The 13,614-nt window shown below is 40.2% G+C and overlaps 1 pseudogene; it reads right to left on the reverse strand.

Moving 5' to 3' along the window:
- Window positions 1–3,828: 3,828 nt before the first annotated feature.
- Window positions 3,829–4,175, reverse strand: LOC107131677 (large ribosomal subunit protein eL30-like; annotated as a pseudogene).
- Window positions 4,176–13,614: the final 9,439 nt, after the last annotated feature.

Raw genomic sequence — 13,614 nt, forward strand, 5'->3', positions numbered from 1 at the left:
ACAATGCAGTGACGATAGGACATAGAAGGTTCTTACATGTGTATGTTTAATGTTGTTTATGATTTTAAAGTTTTAAAAATAAATACATTAAGTTTATACAGAAAATAGCATTTGATGATATATACCATGATATTAAGAGTGATTATCTTTGGGTGATAAAGACATGACTGACTCTAATTTTTTTTTTTATTCTTTGCTATACTTTTCCAGAAACTACGTATTATTTTTGCACTTCCTTAGTGGCTCAGATGGTAAAGAATCTGCCTGCAATGCAGGAGACCTGGAATTATCCCTGGGTCAGGAAGATCCTCTGGAGGAGGACATAGCAACCCACTCTAGTATTCTTGCCTGGAGAATCCCCATGGACAGAGGAGCCTGGTGGGCTGCAGTCCATGTGGTCACAGAGAGTCTGACAGGACTGAGTGACTAAGCACAGCACTGCACATGTATTACTTGTATAGTCATAAGACGTTTCTTTTCATGGGATAAAAAGGACAACTAGGAATGTTATGATAAACAGGAGAGGAAAACAAATGCTCCCTCTCCTACATAAATTTGAAGAGTTTTGGTAAATATGTGATGTTTCTACCACTGAGTTTGGAAAAAAAAACAATCTTAGAAGCAGATTGCTTTTGCTGAGATGTGTTAAGAGAAAGGGTTTAGGTTGTTTCCTCTGAGTATTATAGAAGGATTAGGATAAACATTATATATATATATATATATTCTTTTAATAAAAAATATACTATACTATCACTAATTGCTGAGTTACTCACTTTGGAGGTCCTTAGAGTTCACTTTCACTTTTCACTTTCACCCATTGGGGAAGGAAATGGCAACCCACTCCAGTGTTCTTGCCTGGAGAATCCCAGGGATGGCGGAGCCTGGTGGGCTGCTGTCTATGGGGTCTCACAGGGTCGGACACAACTGAAGCGACTTAGCAGCAGCAGCAGAGTTCCCCAAGCTGTCCATGGACTGTGTTCTTTCTTGTTTGCAAGACTTCCACCTTCAATCAGGACCATCTTATTACCCTTCTCTCCCTGGACCAGCTAAAAAGTTGCCTCTTTTCTGTATCCCTCATAAACCCTTTCCCTACCTCTTATTTCCCACTAACTGGCATTCCCTTGCTGGTCCTGTACTATTTCTATAACCATTTCTGGATTAGATTGTATTTTCTTGTGTTTTTTTGTTTGTTTGTTTGTTTTTGCTTTCTCTTTTCTTTTCTACCACATTGAGGGCAAAACCCAACTTAATCATTGTCACTTTTCCAGTGCTGAGAGGAAGTGTTTGAATGGCCTGTAATTACCAAATAGCTCTGCTCAGCAATATTTCATTTCCATGAGTCTGCCAGCCAGCTCTTAGATGTGTTTCACCTTCTTCCTCTTCTGTCGGAACTTTTAGAAGTGACCCAGATTCATGGCTGGAAGTGGAAGGGGTGGTGGACCAAGAGTTCCACTAGATTAAACTTGCCTAAAGTGTCACCTTTACCAGTTTCTTAAGTAATATATTGATACAATGTTCATTAAAACTAAGATGAATAGATGTTAGAGAAAATAACAGGAACTTTGCAACTGAAACATTAATCTCTGTCCCCAAGACTCACAGGGAAGATAATCAAATGATGTTTCCATTTTGCCATTGTCCTCCTCCATAAACTGTATTGATCATACCCTGCGTTCATTCTCACTTCCCAAGCACTGTTTTGGGGGACTTTGCTCTACCCTGACATAGGCAGGGCCTTTCAAAATTTAATCACCCTGGACTCTCTTACCTACATTCCTCTACTAATCTGAAAAACCTGAACAATTTATTTGAGGATTTTGTTGAGATGTTCTTCTTTGTGGCCTTGTAAAAATGTGTAGCCTCTCTAGGGACTACATTTTAATGCATAGCTATAAAACCAAAATTATTTATTGTTTCTCCTTTCTTCTATATCCGTATTTTTTTGGTCTGCTTGATCTGCTAAAGATTTAACACAGTGTGTTAAGAGCTCCACTAAGGAATATTTACTGTAAATTAACTGTTTAAGCTGGGCAAGACCTTTAATCAAGGAGGAGTTAGAGAAAAAGGATGCACTTGGCCCTTTGGGCACCTCAGTGATCCTCAAAGATGTTAAGAAGTGTAGTAAAATGGGAGATTAGGAGAGACAAGGATAGGCCAGGGAAGAAAGTCTTGATGAAGAAAGTCACATTGACCTGTTTGTGGAACACCTGCTATTCTTTGGCTTCTCAAAGTGATGCTAGCATCTTATTCCTCATCAGCACAAGAAGCAAAATAGTGATTTATAGACTGTTAATCAGCCAGGCTGAGGCCTTATTAAATTGTCTTGGTTCTCTGCTGTGTGGTGAGATAGATTATCCACTGTATTTGTTTTCTGTCATTTATCAGACACCAACTACAAAACTTTCCTGGCTCTTGGAGCCCAAACTGAAGTGAAATCAGAAGTAATGCCCAACAAAAACAGTCATCTTGAGAAGCAAAACATACTTTGTCCCTTTTTCCATAAGTTCTGTCTGTCTAATATTCTTAAATAATGAGTATTTTAGAGGGGGATGAATTAGGAGCTCTCTGTGTAGAGAGTAGGAGATGACATTTCCGTAGTGGGTTCCCCATATTTTACCTTGAACAGAAGAAAGAGGAAGATTTATAAATTTGTAATCTCTTGCAAACAATATCCTTCATGAGGAATGAAACATTTTTATTTTCTCCTCTTACTTTGGAACCTCAATCCAATGTAATTTTCATGGACAACTAAATTAAGAACAATATAATGGTAATAATTACATATATGCCAGCGTGTTTGAAGTATTATATATAAATTGACATTTTTAATACTCAGTGGCATTATTACAATTTTACTTATGAAGAAAGTGAGGCAAAGGGATATTTGTCCAAGGTTAAACAGCTTGTAAGTATCAGAGCCAGGATTTGAACACAGAAAGTTTGCTGTAGACCATTAGGCTACCCCATTTCTTAAATGACTGTTAAGTGTTTCATGTCTCTATGATCTGCAGGCAAAGTTCAGTTCAAGAGGTAGTTACTGAGATCCTATTGTGTGGAGGGCACTGGGCTAACTTCTTTGGCATTATTTTTTCTCAGGGAGAAATAAATCCGTCTCTTAGTTTAAATCGGTTAGAGTTTAGTAGAGAGATTAAGACAAACACGCACATTGTACCTACAATGTAGAAAGACATTCATGGTGAAAAAATAAGCAAAACACTATGACAATAAAGGTAGAACAAGCTGCAATGGTCTCTAGTAAAATTTAGTGACTGTGTTCTGTCTTTGCTTATCAGTTACAGATCCTTTTGTTGTGTTTTTCAATGTCCAGTATAAAGAAACAAAGACTTTATTGTCAATTCTTATGCCTCAGAACCGAGCTTAATCCATCTGAAGTGTGTTACTCTTAATTTCAATGCTTATGTCGACTGTAAGGTTTGTAAAACACGCTTTAGTACTGGCATGATATCACAAAACAAGGCAAATGTGGAAGACAGTGATAGCTCATAAATTGCACCTTATTTATTTACTTGAGCTCTTTTTCTTAACATCATTATTTCTCTTTCACTCTGCCTTGCTCTGAGTCTTTGATTTCCCAGAGTATAAGAGTGTCGTGTACTTTCTGGTGTTTTGAGACAAGCTCAGTTTGTCTTTGCTCTGCAGGGCCTTAAATATTTCTGACAGTTTCCAAACCTTAGCACAATTCAAAGTGTCATGGGAGGATACATGTCTGACTCTTGCTGTGATTATTGTCATAGAGGAAGGGCTCAATTATTATTAAAAAAAAAAACCAATCTCTAGTCAGTTTTATTAAGGAAAATTATATATGATTTACTTTTCACCAGTCTGTTCTGGCATGCTTCTAATGATAATCAGAATCACCTGGATCAATAATACCAGTGTGCATACTCTGTAGTATTTTCCACATGCTGTGCCCAATTCAACATTATTGCTACTGTAGTGATGGACACCAGTTTTGGCCAACATGGCATAATACCCTATATCAGATTTCCTCAAGACTGGGCAGTTGTTGGCAAGTATAACCAGTTTTACTTTGCCTTGCTGCTCATTTTCAGAGTCTGCTTGTACCCCAGCACATACTTTCCACTTTTCATAAGCAGTTGGAGCCTAGAGTTGACTAACTCCAGCGACTTTTTCATTTTCTTTGTGGCCACCATCATCCTGCCTTAGGTGAGGGACACCCCCAACCAAGAGCAGCCTCCAAGACGTCTGAGGAGTGAGAAAGGCATGCTCAATTATTATTGGTTGTTATTGCTGGTTTGTTTGTTTGTTTGTTTGTTTTTGGTAATTTCTTTCAGACTTCAAACCTCAGAAACCATTTCTGTTACACCCTCCTGAGTTGAATTCTGTGACAGGAGCAGAGAAAGTGTGTCTGGCAAAGAAAGTCATGTAACACAAAGTTGGGAAACTATAGGTCATTTTGGTCAAGTCCAAATTGTCAAATTTGGTTGAGATATACTGGTGGGCTAATTGTGGATCCATGCATTCATGCCTGCGTGCTGTGTCACTTCCATCGTGTCCAACTCTTTGTGACCCTGTGGACCGTAGCCTGCCAGGCTTCTCTGTCTGTCCATGGGATTCTCCGGGCAAGAAGTGTGAGTAGGTTGCCATGCATTCTTCCAGGATATCTTCTTGACCCAGGGACTGAACCTGTGTCTCCTGAATTGGCAGGTGGGTTCTTTACCTCTGAGTCACTTGGGAAAGCCCAATGGTGAATATGGACTGATAAAATAAATGCAAGTGTTTGACTGCCTTTTGTGACTTTTAACATTTGAGTTGCTTACATCTGAGACAAAAAATCAGACCTGTCCTCTGAGAATGATGTGAAAAGTGTGATTCTTTAAAATAACAGACTTGCCCGGAAGTTAAAAAGCAATGGAATTATATTTGAATTTTGAATCTACTTTGTCTTTGTATCTTATTCCAGACAGTCTTACCTGCTTCCATAGCTTGCCCCACACTAATACCTATCTAGATCAGTTTCACTATGAATTTGGGTAAAACATCATTAGCTGCATCTGGAATGGGTTAGATGTGTAACGTATTTCATAATTAAAGTTAAGTTATTTTTAGATTATTTGCTGTTTTGGATTATTTACCCCTCTGCTTTCAGTTATTGCAAAAAGAAGATCAAGATTTGACTTACTATTCATAAAATTCTGAGTTTATCTTCAAGATGTTCATCCCCTAAAGTATACAAGTGGTATGAATAATTCCAGTGCATATGTCAGCTTCTATGTGATGTTCTAGGATGCATACATTCAATATGAACTGTGTTGGGATTCTGTTTTCCCTGGCTCAAGGCAAATATGTTCTTTGAAATGTAGATATGTATAATTAAATATGACTACTAGATTATGTGAATGAAATCTATTTTTCTTTGTAAAACAAGTTGAAAAACAGGACTTAAAGTATCTTGAGGTTTTCTTTTGAAGTCCTAGTTAGTCTATTTAAAAGTGAAAACAGTAGATATAATTATCTGCACCTAGAGTAGAATATACTCTAATGTTTACTAATAAACTATTAACATGTTTAAGTATTTAAACATTTTATTACCGAACAGTTACCAATCTTGTTCCTTCCAAATATAGGGCTTAGTGGATATAAAGGGTCAAATTTTAAATGAACAAAACATATTTGTTCATAAGCAGATTCATGATTCACAGGTATAAGCAAATTGAGTTTGTTGCTATGCAGATAAGCAGAATCTTTTGGTAAGAGTTGTTGATGGACGTTGAAGAGGCAAAACATATAAGGAGCCATCTTCTTTTGAATAGGAAGAACATATTTATAGTAGAAGGAAAGAATATCCAAATTCATTGCCATGGTCACAGGTGTCATGTGCATTTCTGATCTACTGTTCTGAGTCTAATAACATCATGTGAGGGCTGCAGAAGGGTGTCGTGGACTCCAGCTCCAGAGAACAGGCAGGGCCAGGTGCACCTCAGCAGACACCTGTCTAGGATGGCCAGGGACCAGCAGAACAGGGGGCGCCTCCATGGAGGCCAGTAAAGAATGAGGATGGACAATAGCCAGAATCATATTCAGCATCTTTCCCCCAGTATTAGGATGGCACCTTAGTCATGACTGACCTTCACAAACCAGGGAAGGCAAGGAATAGGGGAATGCAGGAACAACTGGGCTTAAACAACAAAAAGAAAGTTATCCAAATAGGGTGGTATTGATGGAAGACATGGTATTTAACATGGAGCTGATGAGAAATACTCCTGTTGGGCGGGGGAGGGGGGCAGGGAATGTTTATATCCTCATTCCACCTTCCAGTGTGTATGCTCTTTAAAAGTGTTTCAAGGTCAGACCTTTGTTGTTTTGTTTGCTTTATTATCTGAAGCAAAGCTTCATCAAGTAAAACTCAGGGAAATACAAGGAGCAGAGAGGAGAAGGATGAAACCACGGGAGATAGGGGAGGATGCAGTGAGATCAGGGAGAGTTTCTCCAAAGAGAAGTTGTTTGAGCATTATCTCAGCATCAGGAACCTGGTGATGGTAGAGGAAATGCCAGAATGCAGGTATCCTTGCCTTTGTTTCAGTGTCCTTTATACTGCACTGCCTGTGTTCCTGCCAACCTGCTAGAGCCAGTCTACTCATTGTCTGGCAACAGGCACAGAATAATAAATATAAGCGTTATTCCTGTAAGAAAAGAAAATCTGACCAGTTGTAGATTTGATTTTATTACCGAGAGCAAAGCAAATTCATACAAATCACAGAGTGACTCAGAACTCTAGACAAGAGGAACACATCCATCACCATGTAAGCCCCCCGTGAATCTCAGGATTCCATGGGAAACATGTTTTGGTGGTATGTTATAAGCAAGCCCATGTGGAACTGGGGTGTACAAGTAACTGCTTTATCTGCAAAGATTTGTCCACCTCTTAGGAAAAGAATGTAACAGAATAACTAACTACCCAAGAGCAACATCTGTAAGTCCTAGGATACTGCTTAGCCCAGCAGCCTCAGCCTCACAAAGCTAAAAGCTTTGCTCCCACATCAGCTGGGGCCTCCGCAGGCCTGTGTCCTTGGCTCAGGGTCAGATGATTACATAATACTTGTTATAAGTGAGCCAGCAGAACAAGGAACCAGAAGGGCAAGAATGCTTAAAGGCACAACTGTCACACCCAGGAGACGCTCTCCAGGGGTGCCTGAGTGCTGGGTTTGGGAGCACCGTATTGATGGGAATTAGCACATCTTAGCAGAAGGGCCACTCCAGTACTCTTGCCTGGAAAATCCCATGGATGGAGGGAGCTGGTAGGCTGCAGTCCATGGGGTCACTAGGAGTTGGATACGACTGAGGGACTTCACTTTCACTTTTCACTATCATGCATTGGAGAAGGAAATGGCAACCCACTCCAGTCTTCTTGCCTGGAGAATCCCAGGGACGGGGAGCCTGGTGGGCTGCCGTCTATGGGGTCACACAACGTCGGATATGACTGAAGCAACTTAGCAGCAGCAGCAGCAGCAGAGGGGCCAGAGGGGCCAAGGTCATGGGCACAGTTGTGAAATGAGTTACTGCTGTGCACATTTCCCCACTCTTAATACCTACTGATTGGAGTTATTTGTTAACTAAAGAGTGACCAAAAATGCTTTTGTTGTTCTGATTGTGATGAGCTTAAATACCCTTGACCAGAACGTAGAGATTGTTTGGGGTTCTTGAGGTCATTCCTCCTGCTTAGGGTCTTTGTCACACCAAAGTACTTAAATTCTTAAACACTTGGCTTCTGTTCCAGTTTGGCTTCTGGAACGAGACAAAATAGAGTTCATAGACATTGTCTCCTGGTCCCCAAACTCCTAACTTCTTCACTCCACAACACACAGGATTCAGTTAGTAGCCCCTTCCCCTCTAGCCTCCACTTTGACAAAATTAAATTCTCTTTTATAGTTCCCCTCATTGCTTCAACCTTTAAAGAGCCTCTCTATTCTAACTTATTTTCTTTTATTTTTTTCACTGACCTCTTCTTTTATTCATTCACTGTCTGAACATTTATCTATTGAGGTGGCTCTACCAGGTACTTGGGAAACAAAACACACGTGGTCCATGCTCTCTGGATTCACAGTATAGCAGGGTGGATTGTAAGTTTCCACTTCAAAAAGAAGCAGAATCACACATGCTAGTCTACAAAGAATCCAACATGGTATGTCATCTTTAGCAAGACTATTGAAAAAATTACAAATCATATGAAGTAAACCTTAGAGTGAAAAAGTGTATCAAGAACCCAGAGAAAGATCTAAACACGGAAATTTACAGGGGGATTCTGAGAATCGATAAATCTTCTATTCTGGTTAGTAAAAATAAGGTTATATCTATGCTCTAACCCCACTTCAGGAGTGAAAGCTTGTCTAAACCTACATTTCAGAAATGTGTCTTAATCATAAAAGAAGCCAGTCTCCTCTTGCGCAAATGGTACCCAGGGTCATTTCCTCTGGGTGTTACTTAGGCATTTCATTAAGGTACAAGTGACAGTGGGTTCAGCAGGAGAGTTGCTGACATAGCGAGTGGTGAGTTACCCAGGGCTGCTGCAGACCCATGGCTCCACTAGTGTCCTAGCACGTTTCCTTTCCTCCCGCCCCTTCTCCTTGAGGATATGGCATCTATCTGCAGGGTAACATTTCAAAAAGGGTTCTTGGAGTTCCAGCCATTAAACTTAATTTCCAGGTGGGAAATAAAAAGACAAGGGGACATACATTTAAAGTATATTGTCCATAAACCCTACCCAATAACTTCTGCTTACATCTCAGTGGCCAAAACTCATTATGGGGCCACATTCATTTCCAATCCCAGTAAAATCTGTTAGCAAGTGTTAAGGGGAGAAAGAGTGCTGGGTGGACTAGCAGGCTTCACCACCCCTGCAACTGAGACACAAGGACCTCACTGAAATCTCTAATCTGGAGGAGAAAAATGTTGTGGGCATGAGAGTGGAATGTCAGGCAAAGGAGACCAGGGCCTAAGGACGCTCCTCGCACAGACTCCTGTGTCAACTTCTCTCTAGCAAACATAAAAAGAATTTTGTGACTAAGTTTTAGAATTTGGTACTAAGAAGCTTCATCACCTTTTTCTCCTCAAATAATTGGAATTCTAGAACATTTTTTTAAATAAGTGCAGGTGTATACTGTACATTGATCTATGAATATATATTTCTAATATATACTTCTTTGCATAAACATTGAGGCCTGTGTATTCCTCTCTTAGAGAATAACTGATGTGCTGTTTTTAAAATAGTGACCCAGGAGAAAATTTGTTGACTGCATTATATTTATTTCATATATGTTGGAAATATGTAATTTTAAAAAATGGTTTATTTTTAGAAGCACTTGTTTCAACTGTTAAAGATTGTTTCCCACCTACCAGCCATCCAAAATATTCTAGGTTTTTCTCAAAACAAATATTGACAGTAGAGAAATGAGGTTACCATTTTGTCCTCCAGGTAATCTTCCCAACTCAGGGATCAAACTCACATCTCCTACATTGGCAGGAGGATTCTTTAGCACTGAGCCACCTGGGAAGGCCATATGAAAAAGCATAACCCTTTAAATATAATCCTATCTCATCTTAAAAACAGAATATGGAAACCTGTTTGAATGATGCAGTCAATTTTAATGAAACTTTTACAGAATTATAATATATCAAACATTGGTATTAACAAGAGGGCAGCAATTAGAGTTCCAACAGGAAACAGTACACTCAAAGCAGGCTATTTCAGGGAGGGTCCATTTTCAAAGGCACTGTTTACAAAGATGGGGATAGGGTGTGGGAGAGTCATAGAGGGGCGTAAGGACCTGGGCCAGGACTGGAGGGAATGTGACTACCTCTTCTAGATCGAAAGGGGACCAAAATAGAAAGATGTTAGCAGAACCAGAGGGAGAGAGATGAGTAAGGAGAGTTGTCTTGAGCTAAAGTGGTTGTAGGTCCAGGGAAAGCCAAGGAATAAATATCCCCATCTCCTGCTGAGCTTCCATTAGCCACATCCAACCAACAGGCAGAGTGCCTGCAAGTCCCATTGATCTGTTGCATGCAGGGCAGCCCTGGGGCAGAGAGCAGAGGGAGGAGGAAAAACAGTGGACCTGGAGGGGTAAGCAGAAGTCATCTCACACAGCAAGTTAAGAATGTGTCCATCTATCATGTGCGATTTTCTACACCTTGAGATACCAAAGGCTCTTCATCTTGAGGGAATACGTAATGTCACACTCTGTTTGTCAGCTTAATAGTTATCTCCTGGTATCACCGAGGCAACTTTAAAGCTACTCTGCTACCTTTCCAGAAACCACCTCCAAAAGCTAATTAATGGTGCACCCTTGTTAACACATGCAGATTTGGCATTATTAGTATAATTAAAAGGATTTTAATAGTCTCACCTCCCCTCACCACACTGAGTGCTACATACTCCAGTCAGAGTAAATTAAACTCATTAATCAAAGTGGTAAAAATGATATAAGATACAGGATACAAGCAGAACTGTGAGGAGACTAACAGCCCTCGTTATGTTTAATTTTGTTCCCCAGCAAAGGATAATAAATTCAGATTGTAACATCACAATAAAATATTTAATTATTCAGGGGCAGGGCAAGACACATTGTAATTAATTCCCTCTTATGCATCTTCATTTAGGTGGTAATAGATACAATTGAGTAGCCCAGCCAGTCTTAAGTTAAAGATTTGACATGAGATCTCAACCACTCTATCACCTTGGAAAATGTTCCTGCCACATGGAGCTTGCCTTGGGTTGGGAGTGTGACGCTAACTATTCCCTCAGTGAGTTTTGATGCCCTTGATTCATTCTCAGTCCAACAGATCTCTGGTGAGTGTCAGCTGTTTCAGAGTTCTGTGTCATGTGGTGCCAACAAGTGAATAAGCAGAGTAAGTACCTCCACTCATAGAGCTTACATGAGGACTGAAACAAAATCCATTCTTCTCTTACCCTTGAAGCTCTCCCTGAGCTGTCCCCAGTTTGCTTCTCGGACCTCATTCTGTGTCACCTTCCTTGTTGCTCACTATTCTGCATTTTGCTGTTTCTCAAGCATACCAAACTCCCTCCTACTTCACATGCTATGCATTTGCTCTTCCACCTGTCTAGAATCTGTTTTCCCCCAAGATGTCTATGTAACTGGTTTCCTCTCATCATTAAGTTCTCTGATTAAGAGAGCCCTATCCTAACCACCTTTCTCTAAAACCTCCCTTAGACCCAATTACTCTAATTTTAAAATATTCTTTATGTCACTTATCACTATCCCAAATGGGCTTCCTGGTGTGTTTACTTTTTGTTCATCTCTTCACTCATCTTCAGTAGGACATACACCTCACAGGAGGAAGGACCTTGTTTGTCTTCATGATTCTCAGTATGTCTGTAGCCTGGCACATCACAGGTTCTCAGCAAACATTTGTGACTATGGCTGATCATATTTTCCGAAGATTATGACAGTAGTATCTCCCAGCCTCCATGTTTTTCTGTTAATAAAACCTAGTCACATCTTCAATGGCAACCCACTCCAGTACTCTTGCCTGGAAAATCCCATGGACGGAGGAGCCTGGTAGGCTTCAGTCCATGGGGTTGCGAAGAGTCGGACACGACTGAGCGACTTCACTTTCACTTTTCACTTTCATGCACTGGAGAAGGAAATGGCAACCCACTCCAGTGTTCTTGCCTGGAGAATCCCAGGGATGGCAGAGCCTGGTGGGCTGCCATCTATGGGGTCGCACAGAGTCGGACACGACTTAAGTGACTTAGCAGCAGCAGCAGTTACATCTTCATCAAGAGGTAGAGAATTAGTCTCCACATCTTCAATCTTGGAGGGGTGAAGGGCATTTTTTTTTTTGCTTATATCCAATAGGATACTGTGGAATTGATACTGTGTAACTTCAGAGACGAGGTTATACATGGTGATACATCTTCCCTTTGCAGTCCAAATCAACCCACTTGAAGAGGCCCTGAAACCGTATGAAGAGAATGAGGTACCCAGCTGCATTCCCCCTGCACTCCCCCATCCCCCAGCTGCCCCAGCCTTGTCCTCTCTTCCCTCCAGCCACCATCTGACTTGAAACCAAATGAGAACCCTGAACCAAAACCACCTATCAGAGCCTTTCCAAAATTTCTGAGCCTTAGAAACTAGGAGAGGTAATAACATGATTATTGTTGGTTCAGACCACCAAGTTTGGGAGAGATCTGTTACACAGTAGTAGGTAACCAAGAGGTGAATGACAGTCTGAATGAATGAATGAACTAACAAAGTACAGCTTATTACTGCTAGTCTGATTCCAAATGGAGAAAAGGACATGCTATTAGGATGGAAGACAATGTTTCAGAGATCTGTGTAGATCTCTGTGTAGATCTGTCTAAATAGAAATCAAATACTTCAACAGAATTCCAATATCAAGTGCCCCGAGTTTAATACAGATTCATTTATCCTATTGACTAAATAATAGCTTAAGGCATTTTTTTTTTACCACTGCATAGAAATTATATGGGGCAAACTTTCTTTCTAATCACAAGTTAACACTTTTTCATGGTAGACATTGTTAATTGTTTATGGCATTGTTCTTGCTAACTGTGGCCTCACAGTCCTCTCCCAGCCACCATTAATAGCTGATTAGCATGATGCTCGTGATTTTTGCTGTACAAGCCTTAAGGAGACCCCTGTGTCCCAGATGAGCAGCACAGGTTGTCTTCGTTCCCCTCCTCCCACCACACCTTTCCTCTAGTAACACCAAGACTAGGAACAGCATGAGAATTTTGAAAACTGAAAACATTTGTGCTCCTCTGTTAACAGGTGGAATTCTTTGGGAGTATCTCCTTCCATCTCTGATGAAGGAGGCAGTATTTGATTAAAGACTTTGAAACTTCTCGCTGATTGGCAAGAAGAAATGGAGATCTCTATTGATAAGAATTTGTGGAGAGTTGGTAGATGCTAGGTGCTAGGATGGTGCTAGCATTTTTGAGAACTTTCCTAGTTGATTTGTATTCGGAAACAGTGGATTATTAGTTCTGAAAGGATTTTTTTTATTCATAATCACCTCATGTCTTTGTATCTCTCACTCTTTTACTCACATACATCTGTTTCTTCTTATCCATAAAAATGACATAGTGTTATTATTTACTTTCTGTTAAACTGAGGAAATCTAAATCCTTTTAGTCAAAGGCATTTATTTATTGTCTCAAATACTGACTTCATCAAGCAATGTATCCTAGCTCCCTGTGCTATTAGTGGTTACTCTTTCAGAATTCCAATATCAGTTGGCATTTCTTAGAGACTTCCACTATTCCATCTGATATAATTATTTTTGCAATTACTTTAACTCCTCCAATTATGCTGAAACTCCTTGAGGGCAGAAATCATTTCTAATTCATCTTTATATTCCCTGCAGAGTCTGATAAATAGGCAATTCAGAGGATCCAAAATGTCAGTGCTGCTTTGCCACTCAAATTTCTTCTAATGCGTACCAACGTCTCCCTTTCACAGAAGTCCATTTATAATCTGACAAGGAAGCATATCAGGGGACCATTCTGATTACTGAGTTATGGTTCTTAACTGGTGATATAACTGAGTCCCTCTCCTGCAAAATGTGGTTTTGGGAAATGCAGGGAAGGCATAT

The sequence above is a fragment of the Bos taurus genome, chromosome 22 (genome assembly GCF_002263795.3).
Source record: "Bos taurus isolate L1 Dominette 01449 registration number 42190680 breed Hereford chromosome 22, ARS-UCD2.0, whole genome shotgun sequence".
Taxonomy (NCBI): Eukaryota; Metazoa; Chordata; class Mammalia; order Artiodactyla; family Bovidae; genus Bos; species Bos taurus.